Source organism: Corvus moneduloides, chromosome 6 (genome assembly GCF_009650955.1).
Source record: "Corvus moneduloides isolate bCorMon1 chromosome 6, bCorMon1.pri, whole genome shotgun sequence".
In the NCBI taxonomy this organism is placed as follows: domain Eukaryota; kingdom Metazoa; phylum Chordata; class Aves; order Passeriformes; family Corvidae; genus Corvus; species Corvus moneduloides.
Genome location: NC_045481.1, coordinates 756,641 through 765,000, shown reverse-complemented (window position 1 = coordinate 765,000; position 8,360 = coordinate 756,641). Strand labels below are relative to the sequence as shown.

The 8,360-nt window shown below is 53.5% G+C and overlaps 1 long non-coding RNA gene across 1 annotated transcript; it reads right to left on the bottom strand.

Moving 5' to 3' along the window:
• Positions 1 to 3,415: 3,415 nt before the first annotated feature.
• LOC116446193 lies at positions 3,416 to 7,946 on the bottom strand. Its single transcript, XR_004241081.1, has 3 exons — positions 7,523 to 7,946; positions 3,732 to 3,962; positions 3,416 to 3,612 (listed from the first exon to the last, which is right to left on the bottom strand). It is a non-coding gene; the product is annotated as an uncharacterized LOC116446193 (long non-coding RNA).
• Between the last annotated feature and the right edge of the window lie 414 nt (positions 7,947 to 8,360).

Here is an 8,360-nt window from a genome sequence, read left to right as displayed (position 1 = left end):
TATGCCGAGGAGGATCTTTGTTAAACGCTGTTATTGAAGCATTATTGCCAGGGTTTGTTAGCACGCTGCCAAGGGAGAGATGGATTTCATTTTCAAAGGAAGCTCCAGAACGGGTTCAGACCTGGGCTGAAGGGTGCTCAGTCTTTCCTTTGTGCATGCAGAGAGCAGAATGGCTCCTGGTGCTGGCTGTGAGTGAGCGCAGTGTGCAGGCTGCCTATGGCTCTGGCCGATGTGTCCAGCTCCAGTTTAACCCTTCCTGCAGTCTTGGTGCAGAATATTTCAGCTGTTTGTTGTGGGGATGCAGCAGGAGAAGGACCTGGGGGTGTCTGGTCACAGGCTGGACTCGGTGATCTCGGAGGTCTTTTCCAGCCCCAATTTACATGGACAATGTCCAGAGAAACTTCTGGAAGATGAAATCTGTTTTTTGTACAGGTTCTGCAACCGAATCCCCACAGCCACGTACCTCTGAAGAGGATCAAATGTCTTCTGTGTATTTAACATTTAAGATTTTGGGTGAAGATGGCTGCCCTGCTCTGAGGACAGGTCAGCTGTTTGCCAAGGGTGCCGTCAGCCAGGATTATCCCGCTCTGAGATTTCCCAGAGCCTTTTTTTAGCAGCTGACACTGGAGAGATTCCAGTCCCCATTTGCTTTGCAGATGAGCAGCACGGAGAGCTCCTGAGCCGCGGAGCTGCACCTCCTGGCAGCCCTCAGCCCACGCTGTTCCTGGGCTCAGGTGTGCCCTGGGTGGCCCTGGGGAGCAGAGCTGGCATTGGGGCAGGCACTGGGGGGGCAGAGCTGGGCCCTGGCCAGGTGTGGCTGCTCCTGTCCCCCTGCAGAACATCAGGATCAGTGCTGGGGTCCCCCTGGGGGTGCAGAACATCAGGATCTGTGCTGGGGTCCCCCTGGGGGTGCAGAACATCAGGATCCGTGCTGGGATCCTCCTGGGGTGCAGAACATCAGGATCAGTGCTGGGGTCCCCCTGGGGATGGAGAACTGGGCCCCAGCCCGTGGATGTCCATCTCAGGGTGTCCCTCACACTGTCCCTGCCAGCTCTGATTTATCTGCTCAGCAATGTCCACCCTGCCCTGCTCCTGCCCGCAGTGAGGAGTGGGAAAGGCTGTGGGAGAGCAGGACAGCTCCAGGCTGGGTCTGGGCGGGTGGGACAGGGCTGTGGGACCGCTGGAGGCAGCACAAGGCACCTCGCTGTCCCTCCCTGCTGGAAGCAGATCCGCTCGTTCCAAACTGCAAAGCCCAGGAACCAGCCAGAACTGCCAGAGGGCAGGGCTGGATGGGAGATTGGGAATTGGGAATTGCTGGCTGGGAGGGTGGGGAGGGGCTGGGCTGGAATTGCCAGAGCAGCTGTGGCTGCCCCTGGATCCCTGGCAGTGCCCAAGGCCAGGCTGGACATTGGGGCTGGGAGCAGCCTGGCACAGTGGGAGGTGTCCCTGCCATGGCAAGGGAGGCACTGGGTGGGATTTTAGGTCCCTCCCAACCCAAACCAGTCTATAAAGAAGCACTGAGTGCAGCACTGGTGCTTCCTTGGATAGAAGCTTTCCAAATTCCCACAAATCTCTGTCACATATTGAATATTCACAGTGACTTTCTGATGTAGCTGTGATCGATCTGTTCTGGGTAGAAAACCACCTGGTTCTGACAGCCACTGCACTATTGCAGCAGTGGGGATAAAAATGATGAGACTGAGGCTGCACAAATTTCAGAGAAACCTCAACCTTTTGAGTTGCTCTAATACATTTTTATCTGTTCAAATCTGTTCTGTTTATCTTGCCAAGTTCAGAAGACGTTTATGGACAGTTACTCGATGGTCTAAATTAAGTTCTGTTTTCTTAAACCACTCTTTAGGGGTGAAAACAGAAATCGTGGGGATGAAGAAGAGCCTTCAGTAAAGAAAGCGGCGGTAGTGGGTAATGCTGGAGCTCCGGTGGGAAGGAGCTCTGTGTGGTAGCTCTTACACTTGGATGATGTTCAGGATTTGTTTCGCTCTTCTCAAATGTCAGGAGTGCCAAGGACCTTCCCACAGCTTCAAACACTTGGGTTTCCCTCGTCGGGGGTGGCTGGGTCATGTCTGACCTGAGCTGATGCTGCCCAGCCAAAGGAAGATTCAGCAGCCTCTCCTCCTCTTTGCATCCCAGGACAAAACAGGGCTGAGTCAGAGGGACAAAGCTGTGCAGTGCCACCCATGCCGCTGCAGATCCCCTGGGCAGAGCAGCTGACAGCGCAGCTGAGTGAGAGAGGAGGCAGGGCAGGAACCCCTCGCCGCCCCACCGCGGGGCAGAGCGTGGTGGTGAGCTCCTTTCTGCAACAAAACCACCGAGGACCTGTTTGCAGCGAGACTTCTTCCAGGAATAGGGCACGCTTTGTGCAGCCCTGTGCTGTCCCAGCGCTCCCCCGTGGGTTTGATTCCACCTGGGACAGGGCTCCCTCCTGGCCCCAGGCGCGAGATCAACCCTCTGAGATGGGCAGGTCCTAGAGGGGAAAAAACCCAACAAACCCCAACCTGCTCCTGAGTTAGGGAGAGGTGTGTGGGGCTTTGTGCTGACCTGCACACCAAGGGGTGCCTTTAATGCTGAGGGTGAGGGAACACTTCCATGTTCCCAGGTCCCATCCCACACAGGAAGGCATTTTTGGAAATAGGTTTCATTTCAGAAAGTATTTTCTCCCTCCTTTTTCCTCATGGAGTTGTTGATGGAAACTGGAAAGGGAGAGCAGAGGAACTGTCCATCCCCAGCTGGAATTGTTGGCTCTGTGCTGCTGAGGGTGCCTTGAGCTCTGCTGGGGCTCCTGCCCAGCTCCCAGCACTGCCCTGGCTCTCGGATGCTCTTTCCCTGGTTTTGATCCCTTCCCGATGAGTTCCTCTGGATGCTTCCCTGCATCCCAGAGGAGCAGATGGCTCAGCATTCCCGGGGGCAGGGAACACCTGGCAGCTCCTGGGGCTGCCATCAGCCCTGCAGGGGAGGCACTGCCGGGGTCGTGTCCCAAAAAGTGGCAGATTTACACCGTGGGGAGGGGGCTCTGCTTGGGGCGGGTTCTTCACTCCATGGGGGAAATGTGGGATTTCATTTCCCTTCTTGTACCCAGCTCTGGCCATGAACTCGGGTTTTGAAGGAGGATGGAGCCCATGGACAGGGAAAGGTATCCCCAAGGGCTGGTTTGTCCCTCCCTGGATGTTCCTCGGGAACAGTTCATGGGCAGCTACAGACATTCCATGCAGTTTTATGAGGCAAAAATAGAGATATTTTCCCAATTTTTCTGGGAGGAGTCACACAAAAATATTTGCTCCAACACATTTTCATGTTTTAACAAATTCTTATAACAAGTTTATCCTAAAAATACCAGAAATACAGGATATAGATACATGAGTGGATTATGTAAGTGAGTCGGTAGAATCATTTCGGAATTAATCAGGCTTTTTTTTATTGAGTACAAATTCAGAAGATTTGAGTGGAGAAAAAGCAACTTTTTTCCTGAAAATAAGGAAAAATCCAGAGGTTGGGAGTTCCTTGCAGACTTTGTGCAGTCGGGCACTGGAAGGGTGGGTCCCCATCCCTGGAGGTGCCCAAGGAATTCCTGGACGTGGCACTCGGGGCTCTGGGCTGGGGACAAGGTGGGGATTGGGCACAGCTTGGAATCAGTCTGGGAGGGCTTTTCCAGCTTCAGGGATTCCAGCTGGATTAAATTACTCCGGAGAACATTTCCCACCCTAATTTCATACCTCATGCAGGAGCAGAAGTTTCCCACCTTGCTCCAGGTGTTCCAGTCTGGCTCGAACTCATCCCAGCAGGGGGATGGGAATGACTGGGAATTCCAGATCCCAGCAAAGCCCAGCCCCCACAGGAAATACTCTGGGAGATATTGATAGAAGAGCGCTGGCAGGGTTTGCATCTCATTAGGTGGCTCTGGTGCAGTTCCTCTTAGCACGCTGCAGCTAATTTGGGCAACCAGACTGTAAAAAAAGAATAAAAAATACAAGGTTGGAGCTGAATTAAGAACCCAGCAGGAAGAAGGGGAGGCTGAGGGGGTAATGCAGGCCGGGAAAGGTTGAGAACATTTTTCCTGGTGAGTTCCTGGAGTGGTGGCACTCATGGCACAGCCCTGAGGGGCCCTGGGGAGTTTCCTGCAGAGGTTTTTGGAGCGTGGGATTGTTCGCAGAAGGTGCAGCTGGCAGGGCGATGTCCTGAGCTGTTCCTGACCTCTGGCCAGGGGTGGCTGCTGAATTTTGGGAATGGGGTTTGCACCAGGCAGCAGCTGAACAAAACACAGAATTTTGCTTGATGGAAAGGTGGGGCTCAGTAACAGGAGTGGAAAGAGGAGGAAAGGGTGAAATCTTCAAATTTCACTGAGGTTTCACCTCTCCAAAACCAAAGTGAAAGCTGAAAAGTAACTCAGGAATAAATATTTCCTTTCTGGATTTCTGGAAAGCTTTTTTATCACCTCAGGTCTTTCTGGGACTCCATCTTTAAGCCAGAACTCTTCAGAGATAGATTTGGTAAAAGGGTTGGCCAATGAAAGAGGAAATTCTCAGAACTGACCTCAAATGGCCTCAAGTTGCACCAGGGGAGAAATTCCTCCTTGGGAGGGTGGGCAGGCCCTGGATCCCTGGCAGTGCCCAAGGCCAGGCTGGACATTGGGGCTGGGAGCAGCCTGGGACAGTGGGAGGTGTCCCTGCCATGGCAGGGCTGGGGCACTGGGTGGGCTTTGAGGACCCTTCTGACCCAAACCATTCCCTGGTTCAATGCTATTGGAGATCAGGAAAAGTTTCGTCATGGAAGGGTTTTCCAGGCCTGGCACAGGGAGCCCCAATCCCTGGAAGTGTTCAGAACACGGTGGATGTGGCACCTGAGAACACGGAGCAGTGCTGACCGTGGTGGGGGTGGGTTGGCAGGTGGACTTGGTGATCCTGGAGGTCTTTTCCAACCTTAAAAATTCTAGGAATCACCGATTAGGGAAACATGCATTTTCCAGGCCCAGATTTCTGTGGAATTCACCTTAAACCCCGACAGCAGTTTGTAGCTCAGCAGCTACGTGAACACTGATTTGCATTTTAGGCTGCATCAGCTTTCCTGTTCTCCCTGGAAGCTGATTTCCCCTTTGATAGTGGCACTCTGATACCTACGAGGTTCCTCCTTTATCACTTCCAAGGAGCTCTCCCCACCATGAGTATTTCAACGCAGCCGAGTGATCCCACAGTCAGATCCTGGAGTTCATTAACGTTATCAGAGATCTGTGGGGGGATGGCAGAAATAATTCCAAGTGTGGGCAGGAAAATCTGCCTTTAACAGAATAATTAACTCCACTTCTTGCTTGGTTCACAGTTTATCAGCGAGGTGAGCCTCAATTGGTTTAATTTTTATTTTTAAAGGGATTTGTAGCTTCATTCTCAAAGCCCTGATGACCTCTACCAAATTAACCCTGGCTCTGGTCCTCCCAGGAGCTCTGCTGGAGGTGCAGTGGGATGAGCTGCCCAAATTGCCCAAAGCTGAGCTTTAGGAAGTGGTTTGAGCACTGAGGGTCCCACTGTGCCCTGGATGGCACCTGGGGACATTTCCAGGGGTGTGGTTTGAGGTTCCACTCAGACTCAAAGCCCTGGGGATGGTGCTGGGGCAGATCAGGGTGTGTGTGTGGCTCTGGGGGACTCGTTCAGGTGAGACTCAAGTCTTCTGAGATCAGTGAGTCCAGCCTTGGGTCAAATATGTTCAAATCTGCTTTTGAGAACATTCTGAGGCTCCGGGAGCTGGAGTGGGTGGGCAGGCAGGGAGATCTGCAGGGAAGGAGAGGGAGCTGGGGTGGGAGAGGGGGTTTGGGGCTCTGCGTGAAGGGAACAGATGCTGGAGGGTGGCACTGGGGGCCAAGTGTCACCTGGGCAGTGCCACCCTGCTGGTCACATGGAGAAGGTCCCCTGTGGGGCTTGGCAGCCCGAGGGGCTCTGCGTCCTGTGGGAGAGGGGCCCCGACCCCACCGTGCTGGGTACGGGATGGAACTGGAGCAAGTGGGAGGTGTGGTGGCACAGGAAGGCTGGTGGCAGTGGGGACACTGGCTCTGGAGTCCTCAACAGAGCACAGAATATCAGCAAGGTGTCAGAAAATACCAGAATCATGGAATCCTTTAGGCTGGAAAAGCCCTGCGAGACCGAGTGCAACCATCCCTCAGCAGCGCCCCGTGTCCCCTGGTGCCACATCCACACGTCACTGTGGCAAACCAGTAAATGCACTGGGGTTTGTCTGGCCGAGACTGCAGCTGGTTTTCCATTTAGTTTGTGCTTTGCAGCTGCTGGGTGAGTGCTGGGGGATGATTGTTAAATTCAGGGTTTCACTGGGAAGCGTTGCAGACCTTCAGCATTTTCATGGGCTCCCATATTTGGGGATTTTCTAGAACTGAGCCCTTAGTAACAAATTAAGCATTGTAAGCAGCAGTCAGCTCCTAAATGAGGAGTTCAGGTCGCAGAGAATTCAAATCCTCTCGCCAGCCCTGCTGCAAACTCCTGCAGATGTTGTGAGAGTTTAACTGGGCTGGCGCTCGCTCCTTGAGGCACAGCCCCGATGGGGAGAGGGGCAGCACCGCCGGGCTGGCTCCTCCCAGAGCAGGGATGTGCGTGGAATCCCAAGGCTGTTGCCAGGGGAAGGCAGATCTCTGTCCCTGGAACACGAGCCAGCAGGGACTGGGGCTGCCTGTCCTTGCGACGAGCAGAAGGCACAAGCTTCCAGGGCACTCGGAATGTTGGCTGTGGCAGATGCAGGGAGAAGCTCCTCACTCCTCTTTGCCGTCCTCATCTGTCACACGAGTCCCTGGGGCGAGGCAGAACCAGATGTGGGAACATTTTCCTTCCGATTTATTTCGGCTGCACTGGCAGGAAAGCTTTAATTTATTTAATTTATTCCCTTCTGCTTTGCTGCTGACCCTGGTGCAGTGCTGGAGCCGCTCCAGCTGTGACACTCCCCGCCCTTTCCCACCGCCCAGTTCCAGTGCAGGGAGACCTGGAGCCTTCTCAGAGCCTCCGGGACTCCGGCTTTTTGGGGATCGTTGCTCCCAGTGACCAAGGATGCTCAAGATGCTGCGCAAGTCATGGGAGCTGTTTCCATTTGGAATTTCAAGGGCGTTCAGTGAAGTCCCCACCCCTTCAGGTGTCCAAGGAAGGACTGGGGGTGGCACTCAGTGCTCTGGGCTGGTGTCAAGGTGGGGATCAGTCACAGGCTGGGCTTGCTGACCTTGGACTTCTTTTCCACCCTCAGTGATTCTGTGCAATTCCATTTAAAATTTAACCCTCTATCAGCAAGTTCGTGTTTTTCAAGGGGCTTCATTAAAAACTTACAAATGTGTGGGTAGGAAAACCCAACTTTCCCTAAAAACCCTCACACGGGGCAGTGCAAGATGGAAAACTTCAAGCCAGGCCGAGGCTTTAGTGGGGAATGTGGTAGAGCAGATTATCGCTCTGTTAAAAGCAAGCACAAGTTGCAAAAGCCTCATCTCTAAATCCCCGTTTCCCAGCCTGGTTCCAGCATCACTCACCTGCATCAGGAGCAGCCAGGATCGGGGAGAAGGTGTCAATTATTTCTGGAATGGCCAGCGACGGGGGAGGGTTCCTTTTGTCTCCTCGGGAGCTTTGGGTGTGTCTCTGCTGCCTGGCACACAGCAGGGCATTGAACAACGCAGGGATCACACACCCTCAGCCTCAACTCCTGGAATGTGTCCCGAATTTCCTTCCTTCCTGCCACCAGAGCTTAAATAGGTGTGACTATCCATTAACCCTTGGCTTGCATGGGAGTCTCCAGGAGAAAATGCAGAGCCAGTGGTCAGGGAGCACCGGATGGGGAAGGGCTCCAGCAGCCGGAGGTTCTTCCAGGACTTGCACATCCTGATTTTCAGGAAAGATGGATTGACTCTGACGCTGTTCCTTGAGCCCTTTCATGACAGAGAAGAGATGCCCAGGTCTTCAGCGCCCTGGAGGAAAAAGAAAAGCTCTCTTAGGACTTAAACCTGACTTTTGTTCAAAGGTTTTAGGGGTTTTTAGGGATCAGTGAGTCAGCTGGGCCGCCTGGTAAATGGCACTGCTGTTAATTAGCTCAGTAATTAGGGGAGGAATGTTCTAAACAGCTCCTTTTCTTTCGGCTGAGATGATTCCCACAGTAAAGCTTCCCTGCTGGAAACTACATGAGGGAGCAGATAAAATGTTTTATTGGCACTGGGTACCACAGGGAGCAGGAAAAGCAGGTCAAGGGTCCTGCCCGGCCGAGCTGTCCAGGCTTTCCTCGTGAGGAAACAGGGATGGATCGGGGATGTTGGGCCTGGAGCTGTTCCCTTCCAGCTCTTGCTGCTCTGTGCTCACAGCTGGGAAATCGGTGGAGGT